Raw genomic sequence first — 14378 nt, 5'->3', positions numbered from 1 at the left:
CCTATCTATAAAAGCTAACTTCAACTTCCTCTTGAGCTCATCTTCATTTCTTCTTACTATGTTGCCTCTGTGCTCACGTATAAATGTTACACTACCCCTTATTCTCTTGATGGAGGTAGAAGCACTCTCTCACACACATGCACACACACACACACGCATGCGCACACACGTGCGCATGCGCACGCACGCGCGCATGCGCACGCACGCACACACATTATTGAAGTGAAATCTACTTTTTTTGGGGCTACCCATGGGGTGAAAAATCTAATTTTTATTTTCTATCTCCTAGACTTCTTTCTGTTAGAAGTATTCTAATAATAAGGTTTTCGGAAAAGGGCCTAAAATACCCTCGATGTATTGAAAATGGTACAAAATTACCCTCCATCCACCTATTGGCTCCAAAATAACCTCCCCACCAACCTATTCGCTCCAAAATACCCTTGTCATCCACCTTTGTGTTTGAAATTGACCACTTAGTTAACAATTTTAAATTTAAACTATTTAAATTTTTATTAAGTACGTTACGCTTAACTATTTGTTATAATTTAATTTATTAATATAATTTATAAATCAATCCACTACCCACCCATTACTAAGTAAATCCCACCAAAATAATAAACCCGTCACATTACTAATGCAACAACAAGAAAGCTACTTCCAATGAGAGTTTTTGAAAATTTGAGGCGAAAATATCTAGAGAAGTAAATTATCATACATTCAAGTGTCTAAATAAAAATTAACGATAAACTTAAAAGTCTGACTATGTTCATCTTAATTATTTGTTCGTGTCAATTATGTGATGTTATTTCATAGATAATTCTTTTTAAAAATAATATATTAAGGTTTTAAAACAAACCATAAATATTTATAAAATTATATTTAAAAAATGTGCATGAATTAATTCGGATGTACTACTTTAACTTTAATCATAGATTTTGATTTCAATTGGGGATTTGATTCAGAGTCGAATAATTTTGGATGTCATTTTCAGGAATCTAAAATTTCGTCGTGTTTTAGTAGTGTTTATGACAATTTGTATATTATAATTGGTTTATTAATTCTTTGGGGTTTAGTTAATAATGAGTCGGTAGTGGGTTGGTTTATAAATTATATTAATAAATTAAATTATAACCAATAGTTGAGCGCCAAGTATTTTAAAAAATATTTAAATAGTTTACTTTTAAAATAGTTAAATAAGTGGTCAATTTTGAACCCAAAGGTGGATGACAAGGGTATTTTGGAGCCAATAGGTAGATGAGAATGGCATTTTGGAGCTAATAGGTGGATGGAGGGTTATTTTGTACCATTTCCAATACTTCGAGGCTATTTTAGACACTTTTCCGTAAGGTTTTTGAATGTACTTCAAGTGGGATGAAACAGAAAAAATCTTCAAGCGCACACACACATACATTATTGAAGTGAAATCTACTTTTTTGGGGCTACCCCGTGGCGTGAAAAATCTAATTTTTATTTTCTTTCTCCTAGACTTATTTATGTTAGAAGTGTTCTAAAAATAAGGTTGTTGAATGTACTTCTAGTGGGATGAAACACATAAAATCTTTGGTAGATGAAGTTAAGCACATATTGTAGCAAAATGACTAAGTTGAAGTTTCTTTTCCCCTTTTATGGTCTTTCTTTTTTGAGGACGAGTACTTCCCCGTGGAGTGCCAAATCTAAACAGAATCTCAAGTAGACTTCAAGTCACTGTGAATCGAATTCACAATGGATCAAAAGAGGGTTCAATCTTATACGACTAATGTTCACAAAAAATTGCAAAACCTCCTTTAAGAGTAGTAAAAATAGGGGAAAATATGATAGTGACTTTTACATTCATCTTTTAAATTTTTTCCATAATATCATATATGGAAATATTTTAAAAATATGCATTCATATATAACTACAATAGTCCACCATATGAGAATTATATATCTTAGGTATAGTTCAATAATTTACCATTTAGAAAAAAAGAAAGAGAACTAGAACAAAGTGATTTTACATAAATAGGACTGTAGGAACACTAATACAGTCTTTTCCTATTTTTGTTAGGTGCAACACAAACACATAAATCATAAGGGAGTACCAATTTCGTACCCTTTGTTTATGAAAAAAGACATCGTGTGCTTAGCAAAATGATTTTTTGAAGGGTTCGTATCATTGATATGATGTTGATCTCAAGAGGAAGTTGAAGTATTATATACACTCTCATCCAAGGTATAATAATTGTATTCTCTACCTTTAAGTGTTAGTTTATTCATGGGCGTCATAACAACGTAACAATGAATTGATTTGATGAGCAAATTTGATTCAGTTTCATTACTTCTGATAATGATGGCACTGTGCTCTCGGATAATAAATATAGTATAGATGTGAATGTTTTCATAGTTTAGATGATGTTGAAGTTGTTGAACTCAATGTGGAATCAGGGTATGAAGGTTTTCATAAAAGTTTTTAATTTGGGTCATAGTAATGGTTCTCCCATCGCAAGGTTTATAAGGGTACCAATCACGACGCTGTGGGTCGTAACATATTTTTTCACTCACTATTCTATGTTTTTATGTCTTCTAACTCATGTAACCTAGATGTGATTTATCTACCAAATTTACTACCCCATATTCTTCTTATTCATTACAAGGACGAATGTCTCCCATATAAATAGAGATGGTATTACTTTGTTAACAGTAACACAATGTTGGAGTAATTGTGATTTATTTAGTGATTGAACGTGGTCAGCCATATTTTCCATAACTTTACATTGAACATTTGAAGTATACTCATTATCAAAACTCATGTAACCTCTAGGTTATTTGTCTATCCATGTTACTACTCCATACTCATCCTATTCATGGCAAGAAAGAATATCCCCACTGTATATAATGATGATCTTATGTTTTTCGATGTATAAGAAAATATACTACGCATAAAAATGAGTAAATAAAAGTACTTATTTATTGAAGGAATATTCTCCTTTTATGAAGCTTTGGATTCAATTCTTGTCTCATAATTTTTTATTTGTACTTGGAGATTGAGGTTTGTTTTCCGGAGAAGACATGTTAAGAAACTATTGCTAGACTCTTGAAAAAACTTATTATCGTGGATTAAATATCCATTAAAAGAGAAATATATCTATTCATATCTCAACCTGAAAATTTATTTTTAATTGTTATTTTGTAATTTCACCAATAAAAACCACTTGACTTTTCTTTTTCCTGTTTGATATTTCTTTAACATCCTAAATTACCCCGAAAAACCTTCTTTTAAAGATCAGTTTTTTGGTCATATAGGTCATTTTATTATTTATCAATAAATAAACATCAAGTTTTGGCACAAGCCCAACCTAATCTGATTAGGGTAAAGCCCACATTCATTAACCCTATCTATAAAAGCTAACTTCAACTTCCTCTTGAGCTCATCTTCATTTCTTCTTACTATGTTGCCTCTGTGCTCACGTATAAATGTTACACTACTCCTTATTCTCTTGATGGCGGTAGAAGCACTTTCTCACACGCATGCGCACACACACGCACGCATGCGCATACACACGCACGCATGCGCACGCACGCACACACATTATTGAAGTGAAATCTACTTTTTTGGGGCTACCCATGGGGTGAAAAATCTAATTTTTATTTTCTATCTCCTAGACTTCTTTCTGTTAGAAGTATTCTAATAATAAGGTTTTTGAATGCACTTCAAGTGGGACGAAACAGAAAAAATCTTCAGGCGAACACACACATACATTATTGAAGTGAAATATACTATTTTGGGGCTTCCCCGTGGTGTGAAAAATCTAATTTTTATTTTCTTTCTCCTAGACTTATTTCTATTAGAAGAGTTTTAATAATTAGGTTGTTGAATGTACTTCAAGTGGGATAAAACACATAAAATCTTTGGTAGATGATGTTAAGCACATATTTTAGCAAAATGACTAAGTTGAAGTTTCTTTTCCCCTTTTATGATCTTTCTGTTTTGATGACGAGTACTTCCCCATGGAGTTCCAAATCTAAAAGAATCTCAAGTAGGCTCCAAGCCACCGTGAATCGAATTCACAATAGATCACAAGAGGGTTCAATCCTATACAACTAATGTTCATAAAAAATTGCAAAAACTCCTTTAAGAGCTGTAGAAATAGGGGGAGAACTATGATAGTGAATTTTATATTCATATTAATTTTTTTTCATAATATCATATATGGAAATATTTTTAAAATATGCATTCATATATAACTATGATTATAACCACCCTAAATGAATAGGATAAACACTTAAGTTGATTCATTTATTATTTAAAATCTGAATTTTTAAGGGCAAAATGGTCCTTTCAAGTATAATTAATTAATCAGATTTTAAGTGTTAAGGAGAGTCCTAAATTAACTAAGTCATTATCTAAGACTAAACAACTTCACATGTTTCACGCTCTCACGTCTATCACATTCTCACGTTCAAACTCTATTGTTTTCTCTCTGCAAATTAACGTGAAGAGCAGAAAATATAACAAAGGTTCTTCACACTTGAAGAATCACGAAAAAAATCTAAGAGCAAGCTAATCAAAAACGTTAAGGCAAGGGAGATTTCCGTCGAGTTGGTGGTGAAACTTTAGGTGAGTTGGACATGGTTTTGGAGGAAGGTTAGGGCAGCAACTTCAACGTTTGAACATAAACTAAGGTGTGAGTTTTCCTCCCTCTTGGTCCCTTTCCCAAGTGACCCCCTAAGGTTAATATTATTCATCAGAGACTAGGATTGTTTTCCCTTTTCATGTTCCTTTTCACTAGCTCCCAGGTTTGTATGTTTACTGGTAGAATTTTTGGACACTGTGTGTCTGGTCACGATCTCGTTTCGAGTATGTGTTCATGATTATGTATGTTTTCAAAATTGTTCCTATGTCTTTGGAGTATCCGTTTTAGCATGCTAATAACATGGAATCACTTGTGATTTATGTGTAAGTAGATGTTCCTAGACGTGATATTCACATTATTGAAATGCTATCAACTCTAGCTAAAACAAATTACCAAATCATTCCTATAACTTTTCTTAAAAACCCTAACGAATGTCTAAGAAACAAATTCTAAAATGACACGTAAAATGATGCATTAAATCATGGAATAAAATTTCTAAAATTTGGAGATATGTTGTAGATAAATTCTGCAAATTTTGAACGTCAAAAAAGAAAAAAAGAAATAGGTGAGGTCTGTAGGGATCGAACCCAAGACATCACTAAGGTATACCTTAACAAATAAATTAAAAAAGGATGTGTCAGGCGGTGCTCAAACTGGGCTGGGGTCCAGCGAAATTCGCAAGAAGGGAAAATAATAAAATGTTGTTGTGGGGTATCGGTCCCACGACACAGAATACCCATATATATATATATATATATATATATATATATATATGGGGTCGTGGGGAATCGATCCCGCGCCCCTTAGCGTATGCAGAAATTAATAAAAAGAGAGGGGGTCGTGGGGAATTGATCCCACGGCCCTCACTGCTGTAGTAATTTTAGAATAAAAAGTGGAAAGGGAGGGGGATGTGGGGGATTGATCCCACAACCCCTTGTTCAGTAGCGAATTAGGAGTAAATAGGGAGGATCGAAAAAACAAAAAAAAAACTATGGGGTTGTGGGGAATCGATCCCACCCCCCTTAGTAAGCAGTAGCAATGTTAATGGATAAAAAATATGAATATAAAAGTATTGTGAGGCGTGGGAATTGAACTCATGACCTTAGGTAGGCTGCAAAAATTGGAGAAATATAAAGAGAGGTTGGGGGGGTTTGATCCCACAACCTCATGGTCTCTGTGAATTGTACAAGAAGAATTGAATGAAAATAAAAAAATAAATAAAAGAAGCTGTGGGGGTTCGAACCCACAATCCTTCGGTCAAATAAGAGGAGAATCCAAGGAGAAAACTAAAGATTAAATATTGATGTTGGGGCTCGATCTATGGTCCCAATGTAATCAAAACTAAAAATAAAGTCAAGGAAAACTGTAAGTAGTGTCCAAGGGGTTCGAACTTGGGTTCCGTTGACCAAATTCCGTATTGACAAATAAGTCATATGTGAATTAAATGTTCAATAATAATGCCACCTACTTAGATTAAAATCGAGATCTTGGCATACATACTAGACACATAAGTCTTGTACTACGAAATCTTAGGAAGATATGAGTCACTTAATTAACTATGAATGAAGCCTCATGTCTTGTATGTATATACCCATAAGTCTAGCATACGATCAAAAATAAGTGAACCTAAGATGTATGTAATAAAATGATGAAACTCTAGAAGGGTAAAGTATGAGTGTAAGATACACAAAATGGCCAAGTGCATTGGCATATGACAAAATGAACAATGAAATAAAAAATGAAATGATGAAACCCTAGAAGGGTTAAGTAAGAGTGTGAAACACACTAAATTGCCAAGTGCATTGGCATATGAATAAACGAACATTCACGTAAAAAGGGGTAAGTAATTATGAAGTGCAAATGTGCTAATTTTAATAAATGTGGTGACATCATGATTTGAGGCGAAAGTAAAAGATGTGAACAATCTCAAATAGGCCTAAGTAAATGTTACCAAAACCTACTCACGAATGAGAGTGTAAAGTTAATGAAGAGACCAGTCTCTATGAACACTCTAATAAAAGTATTCATCTTAAAACCCTTAATACTGAAGATGAGATGCAAAATCATCTAATGAGCTATTAGTTCCTCATACTAGAAGCCAGCTTGCGTGACGTATGAGATGAATGAAATGGAACTTTATACTGAGCACCGATAGGCTAGCTATAAGCGGTGATGCCTTTTTCGTGAAGGGCCGAATTTCACCTAACTCTCATGATATGAGACTATCCGGCTTGCCGGGTATGGGTCTCCTCACATCTCCTCGTCTTCGAACCTATACAGCCACTACGGGGATCTGATGGGGTTAAATTCCCATGTACGCTAGCATGTTATGGGTCACACTGGCCGGTGATTTAACCTCTTTTCGGTGCGGGGGAGACACTGGATATCATGATTCTCACATGATCTATGTCGGTTAAAGTTAAAGTTCCCATTGAACGAATGAGGTCAGCCTCAAATGATGCACATAATGAAATGAATGATACCAAAGGTGTTAGGATAAGATAATCAAAAAGTGAGTTAGATTTAAGTAATGACATTAGGTCATTCTTTGTCGTTGCACAACAAACCTAATGAAAGTCTCAAACTACATCCTAGGTATAGCTGGTGTTTATCCTAGCCTATGAATGAAATGAAATGGAGTACGGATGAATGAACAAAACAGACTCTGTGTTTGCTAATGACGACTCCCTAGTTGAGGACCCATCTGTTGAGCCCTTATTTCTGGGATGTCTTGATGTTAAGTCCATTATTTCATGGTCTCATGGAATATGAATGAATGATATTAAAGAAGTGATGTGTTGAAAAATATGTTGTATGTTGTATGATATGTGCTATGTGTAAATGTTATGTGCTGTGTGAAAATGTGAAAATGTTAAAAGTGTGATGATGTATCTTATTTTCATGGCATAACATTACTATTCCAAATCAGGAAAGCTCACTCACTTTCCTAATCCAAATTTGGAATCCTTCCTAATCTCAAGTTGGAAAGTTTACTACCTTGAATTCCAAAAATCATGTTGTTAAGAAAGAGCTATTTTTTCTCATGAATGTCCATGGTGTATGCTTGCATATACCCATACTTAGTAGAAGTGTGTACTAAGCCTATACAAACTCTACTATTTTAGGTGCAGGCAAATGTGGACGATAGAGCTACAGAATCTTCGCTGAAGTTATCCGGACGTTCAAAATTCATCTGGCTTTGGTAGGTCCTCATGCTTTTGAGGATGATGTTGTTTTATATTCTAGATTAGTTTACTGTTGAGCTAGTGGAGCATGTTCCACTAGCATTTCCTTCCTATTATTATTTAGACTACGTATTGGTGCCATTTTGGCAATTATACAGTTAATAAGAACTGAACTATTTCTTTTAGTTACTTATCTCTTAATGTTAGATGGTTGATGGTGAACAATTACATAATTATGAGAATGTTTTTATAAGTATGTTAAGAAACAATAAATTTCAAATTTTCCGCTAAAATTAACCTGTGAGAGGTCAACGACGACGGTCTAGTGAGGGGTCTAGATTCCGGTTGTGACAAATTTGGTATCAGAGCGCTAGGTTAAATTCCTAGGTATATAAGTTCACATCAACCACATTGAGTAGTTTCTGAGTCATGGTAGTGAAGTGAACCACTATCGTGGATTAAAGACTGCATGATGCGTAGGAAAATTTCAATTCTTCTTATCTTATCGTGCTTTTCCTAATGTCTGAGTACTTGGTGTTATGATCGTGTATAACATCAATCCTTATTGTTTTTCAGAGAATGAACACTAGGAGACCTAAGGGTCAGAGAAGGGGAGGAGCAGCTGCTAGCGCCGAGTAGCTCCTAGGGGTAATCAAGTTTACCCAAGGCTCCAGCTGAAGGAGTGGCCACTCCAGTTAACCTATTTGGGTTGACTGATGCTGAGGTAAGGGCATATCTGGGTCAGATGGGATAGGACATTACGATGATGGCTCAGGCTATGACTGCCCAAGTCAACTGGCAGGATGTTTAGAGACAAAACCCACCGGTTTGCATCGTGGCTGACAGGCTGCGAGACTTCACGAGGATGAACCCTCCTATATTCACAGGGTCTAAGACATCAGAGGATCCTCAGGAGTTTGTGGATGAAGTACATAAGATTCTTGTGCATATGGGGGCCACAGATACTGAGAAGGCTGAGTTGGCTTCCTATCAACTCAAGGATATTGCACAGACTTGGTGCAAGATGAGGCAAGATTGTCGTGTTTTGGGTGGTGTTGTAGTCACTTGGGAGCTGTTCAACACAACATTTCTTGAGAGGTTCTTCCCTAGAGAGATGAGGGAAGCCAAGGTTGAGGAATTCATCAACCATAAACAAGGCTCTTTGACGGTTAGAGTGTTTCCCTGAAGTTTGTTAAGCTATCAAGGTGTGTTACTTTCCTTAGTATTTAATAGCAAGAATGAGGAGAGTACTGAGCTTTGTTGAAATTATCCAGGTAATCTACTTCCCTTGTTTCGAACAGTAGGGATGAGATGAGAATATTCCTAAACGGAATCAATGGAGACCTGGAGGAGGAGTGTCGATATGCGATCCTCCATTATAATATGGACCTTTCCAGAATGATGGTACATGTCCAACAGGTAGAAGACAGCCGCATGAAGAGAGGTGTTCGTGATGTTAGGAGGCCTGGGCCTCAAGATCAGGCAGGTCCAAGCCATGGAGGCCACAAAAACATATTTGGCATCTATGAACAGCCCCGGTTCCAGAAGTGGCAAAAGAGTTCTAGGAATTCTAACTCTAAGAGGAGTACAGCACCTAGAGGAGGTAGACCTTAACCCAAGAGGGGCAATGAAGATGAGATGCAGCGTCCTAAGAAGAACTGTGTTACATGTTGCCGAGCTCCCAGTGGAAAGTGCAGCCAGGGCACTAATACCTGTTTCGTTTTCTGTAAAGGAGGGCACATGGTCAGAGACTGTTCATATAACAAAGGTCAGGCTGGAGGTAATGCTCAGCCTAGGCCTAACCCATAGAGTGCAGCAGCAGTCGAGCCTCCCAAGAGGAACATATTTTATATCCTGAAGGGAAGGAAGGAGTAGGAGAAGTCCACTGATGTGGTCACAGGTATGCTGCAAGTATTCTAAACATCTGTTTATGCGTTAATTTATCCAGGGTGTACGCTTTCCTTTGTGACTCCTCCACTCGCTCTTACTTTTGAAATACTACCTGAAGTTCTGAATGATCCTATTGTGGTTAGTATGCCTTTAGGAGAAAATGTAAGAACTAATAGAGTATACAAGGACTGCCCAATAGTTGTATGTGGTAGCACTATGTGTGCGGACTTGGTTGAACTACCCATGCATGATTTTGATGATATTCTTGGCATGGACTGGCTTCACAGTGTTTATGCTTTCTTGGACTTTCGTAGTAGAGTGGTGAGATTTCGCTTCTGTAATGAAGAAGAGTTAGTCTGGGAGGGGTACAATTTGAGTCGTCCTATTCCCTTGATTTCAAATATTAAGACCAATAAAATTATGTCCAAGGGGTTACTGTGTCATCTTGTGAGTGTTAATATCATGACATTCCTTCCATAGACTCAATGCCTGTGGTGAATGAGTTCCTAGATGTGTTTCCTGAAGATTTGCCTCGACTCTCTCCCCTTTGAGAGATTGACTTTGGTATCGACTTAGTACCCGATACTAAACCAATCTCAATTCGTCCTTATAGAATGGCTCCAGCAGAACTCAAACAGTTGAAGTTGCAGTTAAAAGATCTCACTGATAAGGGTTTCATTCACCCGAGCATATCCCCGTGGGGTGCTTTAGTGTTGTTTGTTAAAAAGAAGGATGGAACCCTTTGAATGTGTATCGATTATCGGCAGCTCAACAAAGTCACTATAAAGAATAATTATCCACTTCGCAGAATAGATTATTTGTTTGATCAGCTCCAACGGTATAGTTTTTTCTCTAAGATTGATCTTCGTTCAGGTTACCATAATCTTAGGGTTAGGGATGGAGATATCCCAAAAACGACCTTTCGGACACGCTATGATCACTATGAGTTTCTAGTCATGTAATTTGATCTCACTAATGCACCTGCTGCATTTATGGATCTAATGAACAGTGTCTTCCGTGAATACCTTGACTCTTTCGTCATAGCATTCATTGATGACATTCTCATATACTCTAAGACCAAGGAAGAGCATGAACATCATTTTAGACTAACCTTGCAGTTACTAAAACGACATCAGTTGTATACCAAATTCAGCAAGTGTGAATTTTGTCTTAGATCAATGACCTTCCTGGGTCATGTTGTTTCTGGCAAAGGTGTGGAGGTGGACCCCACGAAGATTGAGTCCAGAACCCCTTACTCCTACTGACATTCGTAGCTTTCTGGGATTGGCTGGTTACTACCGTAGGTTTGTGGAGGGCTTTTCTTCCATTGCTGCCCCACTGATAGCTTTTATGAAGAAGGAATCCAAGTTTGAATGGACGGGGAGTTGTGAGATGAGTTTCCAGGAGCTCAAGTACAGACTTTCTTCAGCACCGGTACTTATCTGCCCAAGTGCGGTGAGAATTACACTGTCTATTGTGATGCATCTAGGGTTGGTTTGGGTTGTGTTCTTATGTAGGTTGGTAAGGTGATAGCCTATGCTTCTATATAGATCAAGGTTCATTAGAAGAATTATCCCACTCATGACCTGGAGTTTGCAGCTGTGGTGTTCGCACTGAAGCTATGGAGGCATTATCTCTATGGAGTGCATGAGGATGTGTTCACAGATCATAAAAGTCTCCAGTATGTATTAACACAGAGGGAGTTGAATCTATGTCAGCGGAGATGGTTGGAACTGTTGAAGGATTATGACATGAATGTGCACTACCATCCAGGTAAGGCTAATGTTGTGGCTGATGCTTTGAGAAGGATGAGAATGGGGATTACAACCCCATTGAGTGTGCGATTGGTTGAATCTACTAGTGGGGGTGTTTCAGTTCATCCTAGTTCTGAATCATCCTTGGTAGTTGAAGTCAAGAAGGGTCAGCATCTCGACCCTGTGTTGATGGAGATGAAGGACTCAGAGTTATTAAAAATGAATAAGTCTTTCGCTTTGGGAGGTGATGGCATACTTACATACGTGGACAGGCTGTGTGTACAAGATGTGGATGATTTGAGACCAGGATTGTGGCAGGGGCCAATGGTTTCAAATATTCCATACATCACGGTTTCACCCAAATGTATCATGATCTTTATCAGATTTGCTTGTGGAATAGCATGAAGAACGACATTGCAGAATATGTGGCTAAGTGTCCTAATTGTAAGCAGGTTAAGGCAGAGCATCTTAAGCCTGGTGGTCTGAATCTGATTATTAAGGTTCCGACATGGAAGTGGGAGGCCATTAATATAGACTTCGTGGTTGGTTTTCCAAGGACTAGAAGGCAACATGAATCCACATGGGTTATTGTGGATAGATTGACTAAGGCTGCTCCCTTTATCCCTGTGAAGTCTACCTACAGAGCCGAGGATTATGCGAGACATTATATTGATGATATTGTGAGGTGGCATAGGATTTATTGGTCTATCATTTCAGATAGAGGAGCTCAGTTTAGTTCACATTTCTGGAGATCTTTCGGAAAAAGCTTGGGCACGCAGGTGAAGCTTAGTACTACCTTTTATCCTCAGATTGATGGGCAGGCAGAGCGCACCATTCAGATATTGGAGGACATGTTAAGAGAATGTGTGATTGACTTCAAAGGAAGCTGTGATGACCATCTGCCTTTGATAGAGTTCTCGTATAATAATAGCTATCACTCCAACATTGGGATGGCACGTTTGAGGCACTGTATGGTAGGAGGTGTAGATCTCAAGTTGGGTGGTTCGAGGTTGGAGAGTCATCCATTTTGGGTCTAGAGATCATTCATGAGGCCTTAGAGAAGGTTAGAGTGATTAGGTACAGGTTGGCTACTGCTTATAGCCGACAGAAGTCATATGCAGACAATAGAAAGCGGCCTTTAGAATTTGAGGTTGGTGACCAGGTTTACTTAAAGATATCACCTATGAAAGGTGTGATGAAATTTGGTAGAAAAGGGAAGCTGTGTCTGAGATATGTTGGGCCATATGAGATCATACAACGTGTGGGTGAGGTGGCCTATGAGTTAGCATTGCTTGCGGAGCAAGCTTTTGTCCGTCCAGTCTTTCATGTCTTTATGTTGAAGAAGTGCCTAGGTGATCCAACATCGATTCTACCTTTGAAATGTTTGGGGGTTGATGAAGACTTGTCTTATGAGGAGGTACCTGTTGAGATGATAGACAAACAGGTCAAGCGGCTAAGGAACAAAGAAGTTGCCACAGTGAAGGTATTCAGGAGAAATCATCTTGTTGAAGGTGTTACATGGGAGGCTGAGGCCGACATGAGATCCCGCTACTCTTATCTTTTCGGCTCTAAAGGTTCGATTTCCTACTCTTGAGTCTATGTTTCCTTTTCTCTCGGCATGTTATTTCTGTTGCTTGACTGTGCATAGTGATTATGTTATAATCTGATTGGCATTACGATATATAGTGGTAGTGTCATTCGGGGATGAATGTTCCTAAGGAGGAGATAATTTAATAACCCTAAAAATGAATAGGATAAATACTTAACCTAATTTATTTATTATTTAAAATCTGAAATTTTAATTGAAGAATGGTCCTTTCACGTATAATTAATTTAATCAGATTTTAAGTATTAAGGAGAGTCCTAAATTGACTAAGTCATTATCTAATCATAAACAACTTCACACGTTTCACTCTCTCACGTCTATCACATTCTTAGGTTCAAACCCTATTTTTTTCTCTTTTCCAATTAACGTGAAGAACAGAAAATATAACAAAGGTTCTTCACACTTGAAGAATCACGAAAAAAATCTAAGAAAGCACGATAATCAAAAACGTTAAGGCAAGGGAGATTTCCATCGAGTTGGTGGTGAAACTTTAGGTTAGCCGGATGTGGTTATGGAGGAAGGTTTGGGCAGCAACTTCAACACTTGAACATCAATTAAGGTATGGGTTTTCCTCTCTCTTGGTCCCTTTTCGAAAAGACCCCTTAAGGTTCATATTATTCATCCGGAAGTAGGATGTTTTCCCTTTTCATGTTCCCTGTCACTAGCTCCCAATGATCTTAGGTTGGTATGTTTGCTGGTAGAATTTAGGGACACTGTGTCTGTGGTGACGATCTCGTTTCGAGCATGTGTTCATGATTATGTGCCTAGGTTTTTGTGTCTTTCAAAAACATGAATGTAGACATGAACGTATGTTTGCAAAATTATTACTATGACTTTGGAGTATTCGTCTTAGCATGCTAATAACATGGAATCACTTGTGTTTTATGTGAAAGCAGATGTTCCTAGACGTGATATTCATATGGTTGAAATGCTATCAACTCTAGCCAAAACATATTACCAAATCATTCCTCTAACTTGTCTTGAGAACCCGAACGAATGTCTAAGAAACAAATGCTAAAATGACTCTTAATATGATGCATAAATTCATGGAATAAAGTTTTCAAAATCTGGAGATAAGCTATAGATATATACTAGAAATTTTCAACCTCAAAAAAGAAAAAAAAATAGGTGAGGTCTGCAAGGATCGAACCCATGAACTCACAAAGGTATACGTTAACAAATAAATTAAAAAGGGGTGTGCCAGGCGGAGCTCAAACTGGGGCTGGGGTTCGGCGAAATTCGTAAGAAGGAAAAATAATAAAATGCTGTTGTGGGGTTTCGATCCCACGACACGGAAGACCCCAACTTAATTAATATATATATATATATAT

This window comes from Solanum pennellii, chromosome 1 (genome assembly GCF_001406875.1).
Source record: "Solanum pennellii chromosome 1, SPENNV200".
NCBI lineage: Eukaryota > Viridiplantae > Streptophyta > Magnoliopsida > Solanales > Solanaceae > Solanum > Solanum pennellii.
The sequence above is the reverse complement of the archived record's forward strand: the minus strand, read 5'-3'. Positions refer to the sequence as shown.